Source organism: Triticum dicoccoides, chromosome 6B, assembly GCF_002162155.2.
Source record: "Triticum dicoccoides isolate Atlit2015 ecotype Zavitan chromosome 6B, WEW_v2.0, whole genome shotgun sequence".
Classification (NCBI taxonomy): Eukaryota; Viridiplantae; Streptophyta; class Magnoliopsida; order Poales; family Poaceae; genus Triticum; species Triticum dicoccoides.
In genome coordinates, this window is record NC_041391.1 from 160,729,290 (window position 1) to 160,739,839 (window position 10,550).

Consider the following 10,550-nt stretch of genomic DNA (forward strand, 5'->3'; position numbering starts at 1 on the left):
GATCGAGGATATTATTACTTTCCGAGCCGTGCAGCACCCGGAGAAGTTACATCTTTTCCCGGTGGACGGATTGAGAAAGACCCAGTACTAGCCAACCTTATCCAGTACATCATCGCTCAAGAGCATTTGAACCAGCGAGTAATGGATTATCTCCAGGGTCTCGCTGATTTAAATCCTCATATTGCCATCGGCAGATCACTAAGACCCGACCCGGAGAGACGCATACATCGACTGGTCAATCCACTTCCTCCGATAGAAGAGGAGTGTATCCCTTTACCAGAGACATTTTATCAGGACCCCATCCAGTTACCGTTTTCATTTTAGACGTCACTACTGTATTTGTTTTTACAACATTTATTTATGTGTGTGACTTATGCGTGATACCCTAAGTTTGTACGACGAGTCAATTATTTGGTTTCTACTAATGTGTGTAGTTTTTGTTGTGGTTTATACTCCTTTAAATTAACTGTTTTTCCCTCGCAAGATCCTAGTATGAGTTTTCTTTTTACTGAATTGCTGCATCATTTATCCCCTCACTACGTGGATTATTTTTATTTTTATTCACACAGCACCACGCAGCAGACTCACAGCCATAATCATTCGGACACATACACTGTTTGCAAAACTTTGCAACGGTGTTGCATCCAGCTAATCACCCCCCCTAACAACAGTTAGCACCCGGCACACCCCATCTACTCCTCATGATCACCACCACCGCGGAGAGCCAACACCCGAGCAGCAGCGTCGCGACGATCGTCGAGGATCATCGCGCACAGGAGCACAGAGAACCCCAGCAGTGTCGCCAGCCCTCCGCATATCAGGATCGCAAACCAGTCCGGCATCGCCTCCGCCATTAGGGCCTAACCCGAGCTTTTGTAAGCAGTAATGGAGGGAGGAGGAGGAGAAGTGAGGCCAGGTGTGAGGAAGAAGAGAAGGACACCTCGACCGTTTTTATAGCTCGAGCTTGGTGTACGGTGGGCGAAGTCCACCAACGCCACTCGTCGCCGATCGCCGGTGTTCGGAGTCGAATCCGCGAGCAGTGCCGACAGCGCGCTGGCCCGCGAGGTGAGTGCACGCTGCACCAGCAGCTAGCACGCCGCGCACTACCACGGTACGGCCTAGATGCCCTACACACTAGGCGTCGCCGGTGGAGAAAGCGCGTGGGAAAGAGGTAGAAGAAAGAGCCAGAGGGAGAAGAAGAGGCTGACAGTGGACCCCGGGTCCACCTGTCGGCCAGAGAGAGCACTGTGCTCTCGGGTACGACCAGCGTATATTTAAATTTAGGAGTTATTCTAAATTTATATCCAGCGTAGAAATCTCACGTTTTTGTCCCGAACCATAGACTTTTCCACGCAGCACCAGTTTTCACACTGTGGTTTTTCACCACTTATTGCCCTTTCACTAAAGCCACATCTTTATTGCGTAGTATTTTCTTAACACAGCTTTTAACAAATCTCGAGGACGAGATTTTTCTTAAGGGGGTAGTATTGTGACACCCCAAAAATTTGGCCTTGTTTTAATGAATTAAATTTTTTTTCAGGAATTAAAACTTTGGATTTCTGAGCTCCATTTTGATTTTTAAATCATTTCCTTCCCTGTTATGATGAGTTTTTCCCAAAGAGAAAATTTTTCAAATATGTCATTGGACATATTTAATCTCTCAAGAGAAACTTTCCCTTATTTAATATAACTAATTAAATAATTAAGTTGCTTGATCTTTACTTTCTTGAAAATGGTTTTTCAAGGTTAAATGGCCATATTTGAACTACAACCATTTGATAGATTCACTTAAAATTCCCACAAAAATTTGGAGATGTCATGTGATGTTTTTAAATCACTTTTATGCAAAAATATATTTTATTCATGAAATATTTTGAGCTCTACACTCAATTTTTCTTCTCTGGTCCAGAGTGCATTTTGCACTACAACCCATTTAAATATTTCTTTCTGGCCTCCACCAAAATTATGGGATATTGTTAGTAGCATATGATTCAACTTTATGCAAAAACCTAGTGCTGTTCTTTGAAAATATTGAGTGAATCAACCTCTTTTTCATTCTGGTCCAGCCTTGTGATTTCTACTGCAACCCTATTTATTTTTGCTCCAATGATCTTGTGCTTTCTCCTACTTGTAGATAGCCCTACAAAACCCCTAAATCCAGGAGCATGTACCCATTGGATTAATTTTGGTTCATGAAATAATGTCATTTATTTCCTGTCTAGAATTGTAGTTTTGCAAAACTTGCACTAACAAGTTTCTGCTTTTGGCAAACTAACCTCACCACCCTCTTGTACATCTAAAGAGACCACCATCTGGAGTTTTTGGCCACTCCAAGACCTGCCTAAGTGCCCTTAGCATTTTGTCAAACACCTTACGGGCATGATCTGTTTTGACATGAATTGTGGCATTGCACTGTGAACTTGCACCTCTGATCAAACAAGCATGTCCACTAGACTCCCCGTTTCTCCTAACCTAGATCTGCTAAATGGCAGCCTCACCCAAGCTCTGTAGCATGCTCTGGCATTACGTCGAGCACATCCCGTGCACGCCCAGGGCGCGAGCAGAGCGTGCGTTTGGCACGCACGTGCGCCGAGCCGACACGCTGGCCCCCACGGTTTTGGCCCGCTCTGCAGCACCACGCCACGCGCTCCCCTTCTCACCGCAACACGCCAAGCCGCCCCTCGCCACGCCCCGGCAGGCCAAGAGCTAGCCGCCACGGCCGCCGACAGCCCCTGCTCCGTTCAGCGCCGCCCAAGCCTCTCCCGCTCGCCACCTGGCCCCTGGAACAGTGCGTGCTCATCCGCGAGTGTGTCCACTAGCGCTCGTCGCTGCCACGACGCCCTAGCTACAGAATGGCGGTCGCCGGCAACCTTATCCGCAGCCGCCGCGGAACCGACCTCGACGAGCTATAAAAGGAGGCCCCCGAGCTTCCCCGAGCACGCAGGCAACCTCAGGCCACCCCAATGGCACTCCCCTAGCTCGCATTCGACCCGGGGAGGCCTCCTTCCTCATCTCCGGCAACTCCTGCCGTCGCCACCGCCCCGGCCAATCCGGCACCTCCAGTACCTCCCCCTCTCCGTTCTCTTCGCCAGGAACCTCCTCATCCTCCCGTGAACCCGTCCCCCTACTCAATTTTGATTGGGAACCCCAGTATCCCCAAACACACTTTGCTCCCGAGGCCACCTCCGCCGAGAAGCTCGCCGCCGGCAGCTCCCTCCGTCCCCACCTACCTGGCGACCACCGGGAGGACCGCCCTGGAGTGGCGGATCCATCCCCGCCCTCTGAGCCCCGCGGGGAGCCGCCGTTCGCCGGCGATGATCGCCGTTGCCTCGCCTCCGTTCGGGCAGAGGAAGAGGAGGGAGGGATAGACTGGTCAAACCTGACCAGTGGGGCCTCTGGACCCACTGTCAGCGACCCCGTGCCTGTCCACGTGGGATTAAGTGAAGGAGTAATCCCCCAGTATGTTTCCCCCGCTCCGAAAGCGTATTCCCCTCCGAAACGTTTTCTTTTCTGTTTTATTTAAATAACAGATTTGACCAAAACTTTGACTAGTTATAACTTTTTAAATACAACTCCAAATGAAATGATTCTTTTTCCTACCTCTCTCAAATTTCACCTAGTTTATTTTAAGATTTATTTGAAAAAAATTCAGAACAACTTTTGGTGCCGTTTTTATTTTGTGTGTTAATTCTTTTATATTGCTAAAATAGGATTTTTGAAGAGAGGAGAAATGTTTCAAGTTTTGGAGTGCACCCTGCCTTTCCACACATTGAAGGCAAGCATTCTGAACCCCGGCATAATATTTTTGTGTGTTCGATGACACGTTCATAACATCACCTCACTTTGGAGAAACTTGTTATTTCATGTGATATGATCATATGCATGGGTGCATGTTATTGATTTCCATGCTGTTGGAAATGGACACACTTGTGATGATAATCACCCTCATGTGCCTTGCATGCATACCGGCAGGAACCCGGGAAAACCTCTGCCTTGGGTAGGCATGAGTTTGTCGCCGGTCTCCGTCGGGACGGTTATGTCTGGTATGGCATGGCAAGGTGATATGAGCGGTGACTCTGTTGGTTGAAATATATTCGTCATGCTAATCATGCAGGGAATACTTAAACCTCCTGAGTCGACCGTAGATCGAGTCTTGTGCCAGTAACCCCCATACTTGTTTCGTACTACCACTCGTCTCTACAGCAAGTAGAGTACGGTTCAGTAAGTTGTCAACCTCTTTCTAGCACACACCGTACAGAGAGGCCATGGTGGAAGATACCGGTTGTAGCTGGTAGGCAGGCCACCTGGTCCGGGGGCATGGGTGTTTCCGATTGGGACCGAGAGGGGAGGCCACCCCTTAGAGCGCGCGATATAAATTTGATCCCATGCTACGCGAGGTTGTAGCCTCCCCACTTAGAGTTTGCTTAACAGGTGTCGTGGGTGATTCCAGACACGTGTGAGATAAGCTGGTGTGTGCAAGTTAGGTGTGTTTTCAACAAAAAGACCGTAGACGGAATTAGTCCGATGGACTAAAGAAATCCGTTACTCGTGGGTAAAGAGTACACCCTCTGCAGAGATTAAACCTATTCGAATAGCCGTGTCCATGGTTAAGGATTACAGTCTGGGATGGGTCAAGTGTCGGTCTTAGTGTCGGTCTTCGGAGGTGAAACTATTAACCAGAACTGGAACTACTACCTGTGATTGTGATAATCATGATTATTATTATTGTTGACTAACCCGTGATATTATTGTTATTATCGAGTATCTCTGGGATGGTTCTACCTCCGGGATATTCACTATGATTGTTTATTTTAAAGCACTTTATGTGGTGTCGCTCAGACGCCCGACTGTGGCATTTCTTTTAAAGCCCTTTATGTGGTGTCGCTCAGACGCCCGACTGTGGCATTTCTTTTAAAGCCATTTATGTGGTGTCGCTCAGACGCCCGACTGTGGAATTTCTTTTAAAGCCCTTTATGTGGTGTCGCTCAGACGCCCGACTGTGGCTTTGCTTGTTATTTATTTCATAAATTTTAATACTACTATGTTATTGCAATTTTATAAATAACTTGCTTGCACGCATCAGAGATTTATTTATCTTTTGTGACTGACGTCATGAGCATAAAATATTTTCAGCACATCATTGTTATATTATACCTGTGTTCATAATGTTTGCGAGTACATTCAAAGTACTCACTGGCTTGTCCCTGGCTATTGTCTTGGCCAAATTTTCTTGCAAGAAGAGGAGCGACGCGATGACAGCCCCGGAACCTAAGTAATGAAGATAGCAGCCTCGCGAAGATAGGAGTTAACCTGGTCAGCTGTTCCCGTGGGAAATGGAGTCCCATAGACACTGATGTTTCACAACCCGCTTCCGTCATCAATCACTAAAAACCATTTGTTGTACTCACAGGCCAGAATGGCCTTGTACTACATATTTTGTTTTCTGCTTGGAATTTCTGTATCAAGTTGGAGCCTCATCAGCTAACAGTAATCCTGGGGCTGATGAGCACGACGGTCTTTTCTGGAAATTTATTACCCGGAAAACCGGTCGTGACATTGCGGAGAGTCCAGCGGCTCTAAGTTCCCGTCTTCGGACTCGGTGAGGTGTTCCGGATCTAAGTCCGGAGCTGCGGTTGAGGCCGTGAACCCTTGGAAGATCTAGTCTCCTCGGGCATCAGCGACATAGTTTAGGTTTCCAAAACTGATCTGATGACCAGGGGTGTAGCTGTCGATCTGCTCCAGATGGCCAATTGAATTGGCATTTAGTGCGAAGCCGCCGAATATGAAGATTTGGCCGGGGAGAAAAGTCTCCCTCAGGGTGGTATTGTTGTGGATGATTGGTGGAGCCATCGAGCCTTCTAGCGATGACACATGGAACTCTCAATGAAAGCACCAATGTCGGTGTCAAAACCAGCAGATCTCGGGTAGGGGGTCCCGAACTATGCGTCTAAGGATCGAATGTAACAGGAGGCAGGGGACAAGATGTTTACCCAGGTTCGGGCCCTCTTAATGGAGGTAACACCCTACTTCCTACTTGATTGACTTTGATGAGAATAGGGTTTACAAGAGTTGATCTACCTCGAGATCGTAACGGCTAAACCCTAGATGTCTAGCATGTATGATTGTCCCCCCTACGGACTAACCCCTCCAGTTTATATAGACACCGGAGGGATCTAGGGTTGTACGAAGTCGGTTTACAGAGAAAGGAAGGTGCATGATCCGAACGCCAAGCTTGCCATCCACACAAAGGAGAGTCCCATCCGGACACGGGGAAAGGTATTTAATCTCATATCTTCACGGCCCATTAGTCCGGCCCGTATCACATAGCCCAGACGCCCGAGGACCCCTTAGTCCAGGACTCCCTCACCCCTGCCAACGCGAAATCCTCTGAGCCGACACCCTTCTCCTCAATCTTCCACGGCGACGGCAGCGTGATTTGGTCGGAGCCCCAGCGTCTAGTAGTAGAAGCTCCGCCTCGAAGGGCAAAGGACTCGGCCACACGGTGGAAGCAGGGCTTCCGCTTCGTTCCCGACGGTGTAAGGCAAATAAGCCGCGGTGGTGCACTGGACGCGACCGGCCCGTGTATGGGCGCGAGCAGGACGCGTCGGGTGCGCCACGGGCGCGGGGTAGACATGTGTGTGTGTGTGTGTGCGTGTGATGCATGGGTGTGTCCATGTGAGTGAACATCGCACGAGTGCGTGCGTTGGGTAGCCGTTGGAGGTTAGGGACGCGGTGGCCATGCCGGTTCGTTGCGGGCTGGGCGCGGAGATCGCGCGGGGGAGCGCGTCGTGCGCGCGCCGAGCGGGCCGAACCAGGTGTGTGGTGGGCACGGGAGTGCGGGTCATGGCACGATGTTGCCCGGGCATAAAAGCCACCGCGGTGATCTTGTAATGGCGTGGGGTTTGGCAAGTGCGAGCTCGTGGTATTGGCGTTCGTGCGCCGGGGAAAAACCTCACCGTGTCACTCCTCTTCCTCCCTCTCTGACCTTCTTCTTCCTCCTTCGTGTGAGCGACGGCGTCGAGCGAGAGAGAACCAAGAGAGAGGGAGAGGAGAGCTAGGGCTAGGGCAGCTCGGCAACATCATTTGGCATCAGAGCCTCGTGGCGATCAGGGCGCGCCGGCGATGTCCATCGTACCGTACGGTGGCGGTTCGAGCGGCGCGGTGGCGCATCCAGCGCCGGTGCTCACGGGGGAGAACTACGTCACCTGGGCCATCAAGGTGGAGGCCGACCTGGACGCCGCAGGGCTGTGGGAGGCGGTGGTGCCGCCGGAGGACGCGGCGTCGACGGTGATCGCCAAGAAGGACAAGCCGGCGAGGGCTTACCTGCTCCGGGCGCTCGGCGACGACATTCTGCTGCAGGTGGCCGCGAAGAAGACCGCGGCGGAAATTTGGAGCAGCTTGAAGGCCCGGTTCGTCGGTGCAGATCGCGTGCGCGCGGCACAGCTGGGCACGTTGCGCGGGGAGTGGGAGCTCCTGCGCATGGCGAGCGACGAGTCGCTGGACTCGTTCGCCGGGAAGATCGGCGGCATGGCGGCGCGCTACTCCGGGCTCGGGGCGACGCTCGACGATGCGGCGATGGACAAGAAACTCCTGGACTGCGTCCCGGATCGCTTGTACGCGGCGGTCGCCGGAATGGAGCAGTTTTGCGACCTGGGATCGCTGCTCTTCGAGGACGCGCTCGGGCGCCTGAAGGCGTTCGACGAGCGCCTCCGTCGGCGTGGACAGGCAGGCGGCGAGGGCGTGGACGGGCAGCTGATGTACACCGCAGCGCAGTGGCGTGCGCGTGAGCGGCGTCAGGGAGGTGCGCGGGACAACGACGATGACGACGACGCGCGCAGCAGCGCATCGGGCTTCGGAGGCAACCGGCGAGGGCGCTGCTACAAATGCGGCGATCACGGCCACTTCAAGCAGGAGTGCCCGCTGATGAAGAAGGCGCCGGTGGCGGAGCATGCGATAGTGGTGGACGCCGGCGTCGAGGACGGTGGCCTACTCTGAGCGCGACTTAGGGAGGTGTAGTGTAGGGCAAATAAGCCGCGGTGGCGCACCGGACGCGACCGGCCCGTGTATGGGCGCGAGCAGGACGCGTCGGGTGCGCCACAGGCGCGGGGTAGACGTGCGTGTGTGTGTGCGCGTGATGCATGGGTGTGTCCATGTGAGTGAACACCGCACGAGTGCGTACGTTGGGTAGCCGTTGGAGGTTAGGGACGCGCTGGCCACGCCGGTTCGTTGCGGGCTGGGCGCGGAGAGCGTGCGGGAGCGCGTCGTGCGCGCGCGCCGAGCGGGCCGAACCAGGTGTGTGGTGGGCACGGGAGTGCGGGTCATGGCCCGATGTTGCCCGGGCATAAAAGCCACCGCGGTGATCTTGTAATGGCGTGGGGTTTGGCGAGTACGAGCTCGTGGTATTGGCATTCGTGCGCCGGGGAAAAACCTCACCGTGTCACTCCTCTTCCTCCCTCTTTGACCTTCTTCTTCCTCCTTCGTGTGAGCGACGGCGTCGAGCGAGAGAGAACCAAGTGAGAGTGAGAGGAGAGCTAGGGCTAGGGCAGCTCAGCAACATCATTTGGTCCACGGGCTGGGTCACGGCCGTGACGACGACAATGACAGGCGCTACAAGAACTCCGGCGGCGACGACATCGTGGTTTAGGGGGAGTATGTTAGGATAAACCACGTATATGGGTGTCGTGCGCGCAGCCTTGGCGGCTAGCTACATGCGTGGCCGGGTGATCTTGCGTGTGTGCATGCTAGTTAGTTAGTTGGCTTAGTGGCCGGTGCGGTGTGCGTGCATGCAGGAGGCTAGGCAAGTTTGTTAGTGATGGATAGACTCCCGGGAGGTTAGCTAGATATGAGTGGCTGGGTGTGACGGCCAGGTTAGTGGGCGTGCATGCAAGTCATGGTGTGGGTGCGTGTGTGTGGCCGTGGGCTACTTAAGTTGTTTCATCAGGTTGTATTGTGGGTCGGCAAGAGCCATGTAGCCACTGGAAAGAAAAAAAGAATTGGGGCGTTCGTGCGCCCGTGGCGGCGTTCGTGCGCCGACCGGAAAATCTCTCGTGTCCATTGTTTTTCTTCTTTCATCTCCGTTTGAGTGAGAGGAGAAGTAGCTAGAGGGCTGCGGTTACAACAGACGGGACAGCCCCCTAAATCCTGCGCCTAAACCTTCTAAATCTCGAGTGGGCCTAGAGTTTGTTCTGAGTGTCACTTGTCGCTTCCCTAATTAGCCGGAGGCGGTGGCGGTAGGAATGTCGGACGAAGATGGCGACCCGGACTGGCTTATTGCCTTCAAGGTATCCATCTATCTCACCTTCCCTACTCAAACTTCTGCTTCAAATCCTCCCCGTGAAAGATGGCGACTCCGACTGGCTTAGTGCTGCGAATGAGCTTTTTCTCTTTCGGGGAACAGCCTACACGTAGATTTGTTGCAGAATATATTTATGGTCTGGTGCATTCTTCTTCTTTCCTGCTCTGCACTGAGTCAAGGTGGTCGTGACAAAAACTACTCATCCTTATTCTTTTTTTTTGCGAGGAAATCATCTTTATTCCACGAATAGTCATGATGAACTGCTTTGGTTATTACAATGGGATGAGATGAACACATACACACATATACACAAACAACTATAGCTTTCTAAGTAGCACATGACAAGCATCATCATCCAGAATCACCCCAAAGTCATCAAATTCAGATTACTTATGGCAACAGCAATATCCGTATGGGTGGTGCTCACAATAGCTCCTGAGGTAGTCGTAGCCTTTGCTTACACAGAAGTTTCGACACTTGCGTTGGTCATGATCATGCACCGGTTTGTTGCATTCCCACATATATTCACAGTATATGTCAGTATCTATGCTTTTTCTTACACAAGTGTTTTGGCAGTTGTGCCCGCCAAAATCATGCACCTGTCTCTTGGATCCCACATCAGGATCCGTGTCTGCATGCGCACACACGCACAAAAAGAACTAAGAACAATTAGTACGTGTGTGTTCCATATGAATGAAATAATGGAAGAATGAAGCATCACGTAGTAAGAAATACTACTTTACATACGCTTGGCATTGCATGACCGGGAGGCCGACATGACGAGAAGAGCTACGACCAAGCACAGAAACTGTGTGTTGTTCCTGGCATGTGCCATGGCGAATGACTAGCTAACTAATTAATCATTTTCTTTTAGACGGTGTTGTCTTTTGGGTCGATGGATGCTTTGTGTGTTCTATGATGGTGTTCGTAGTATATATATGCATGAGAGCGGTTCTTTGGTCAAGGGGGAGGTTAATCAATTCTTATCATATCTTTTCGTCGTACACTAATGCACGAGTAGATATAGATATCACTACACACACACACACACGGGAGTGCATATATCTAGTCGGTCAATCTCCCATATATTTATATCTGCTCGTGCGTATATATCTATATCTATATCTATATCTACTCATGCGTATATATCTATACCTATATCTAATGCACGAGTAGATATAGATATGAGAAATGTTTGTTTATCACTAGGTGAATGTCCTTGTGTTGCCACAGAAAAACAAAGATATAGATATTT

General features: G+C 51.3%; 1 long non-coding RNA gene across 1 annotated transcript; it reads right to left on the reverse strand.

Annotated features, from left to right (window-relative positions):
- Positions 1-9,667: 9,667 nt before the first annotated feature.
- On the reverse strand, positions 9,668-10,302 carry LOC119326048. Its single transcript, XR_005157787.1, has 2 exons — positions 10,043-10,302; positions 9,668-9,926 (listed from the first exon to the last, which is right to left on the reverse strand). It is a non-coding gene; the product is annotated as an uncharacterized LOC119326048 (long non-coding RNA).
- Between the last annotated feature and the right edge of the window lie 248 nt (positions 10,303-10,550).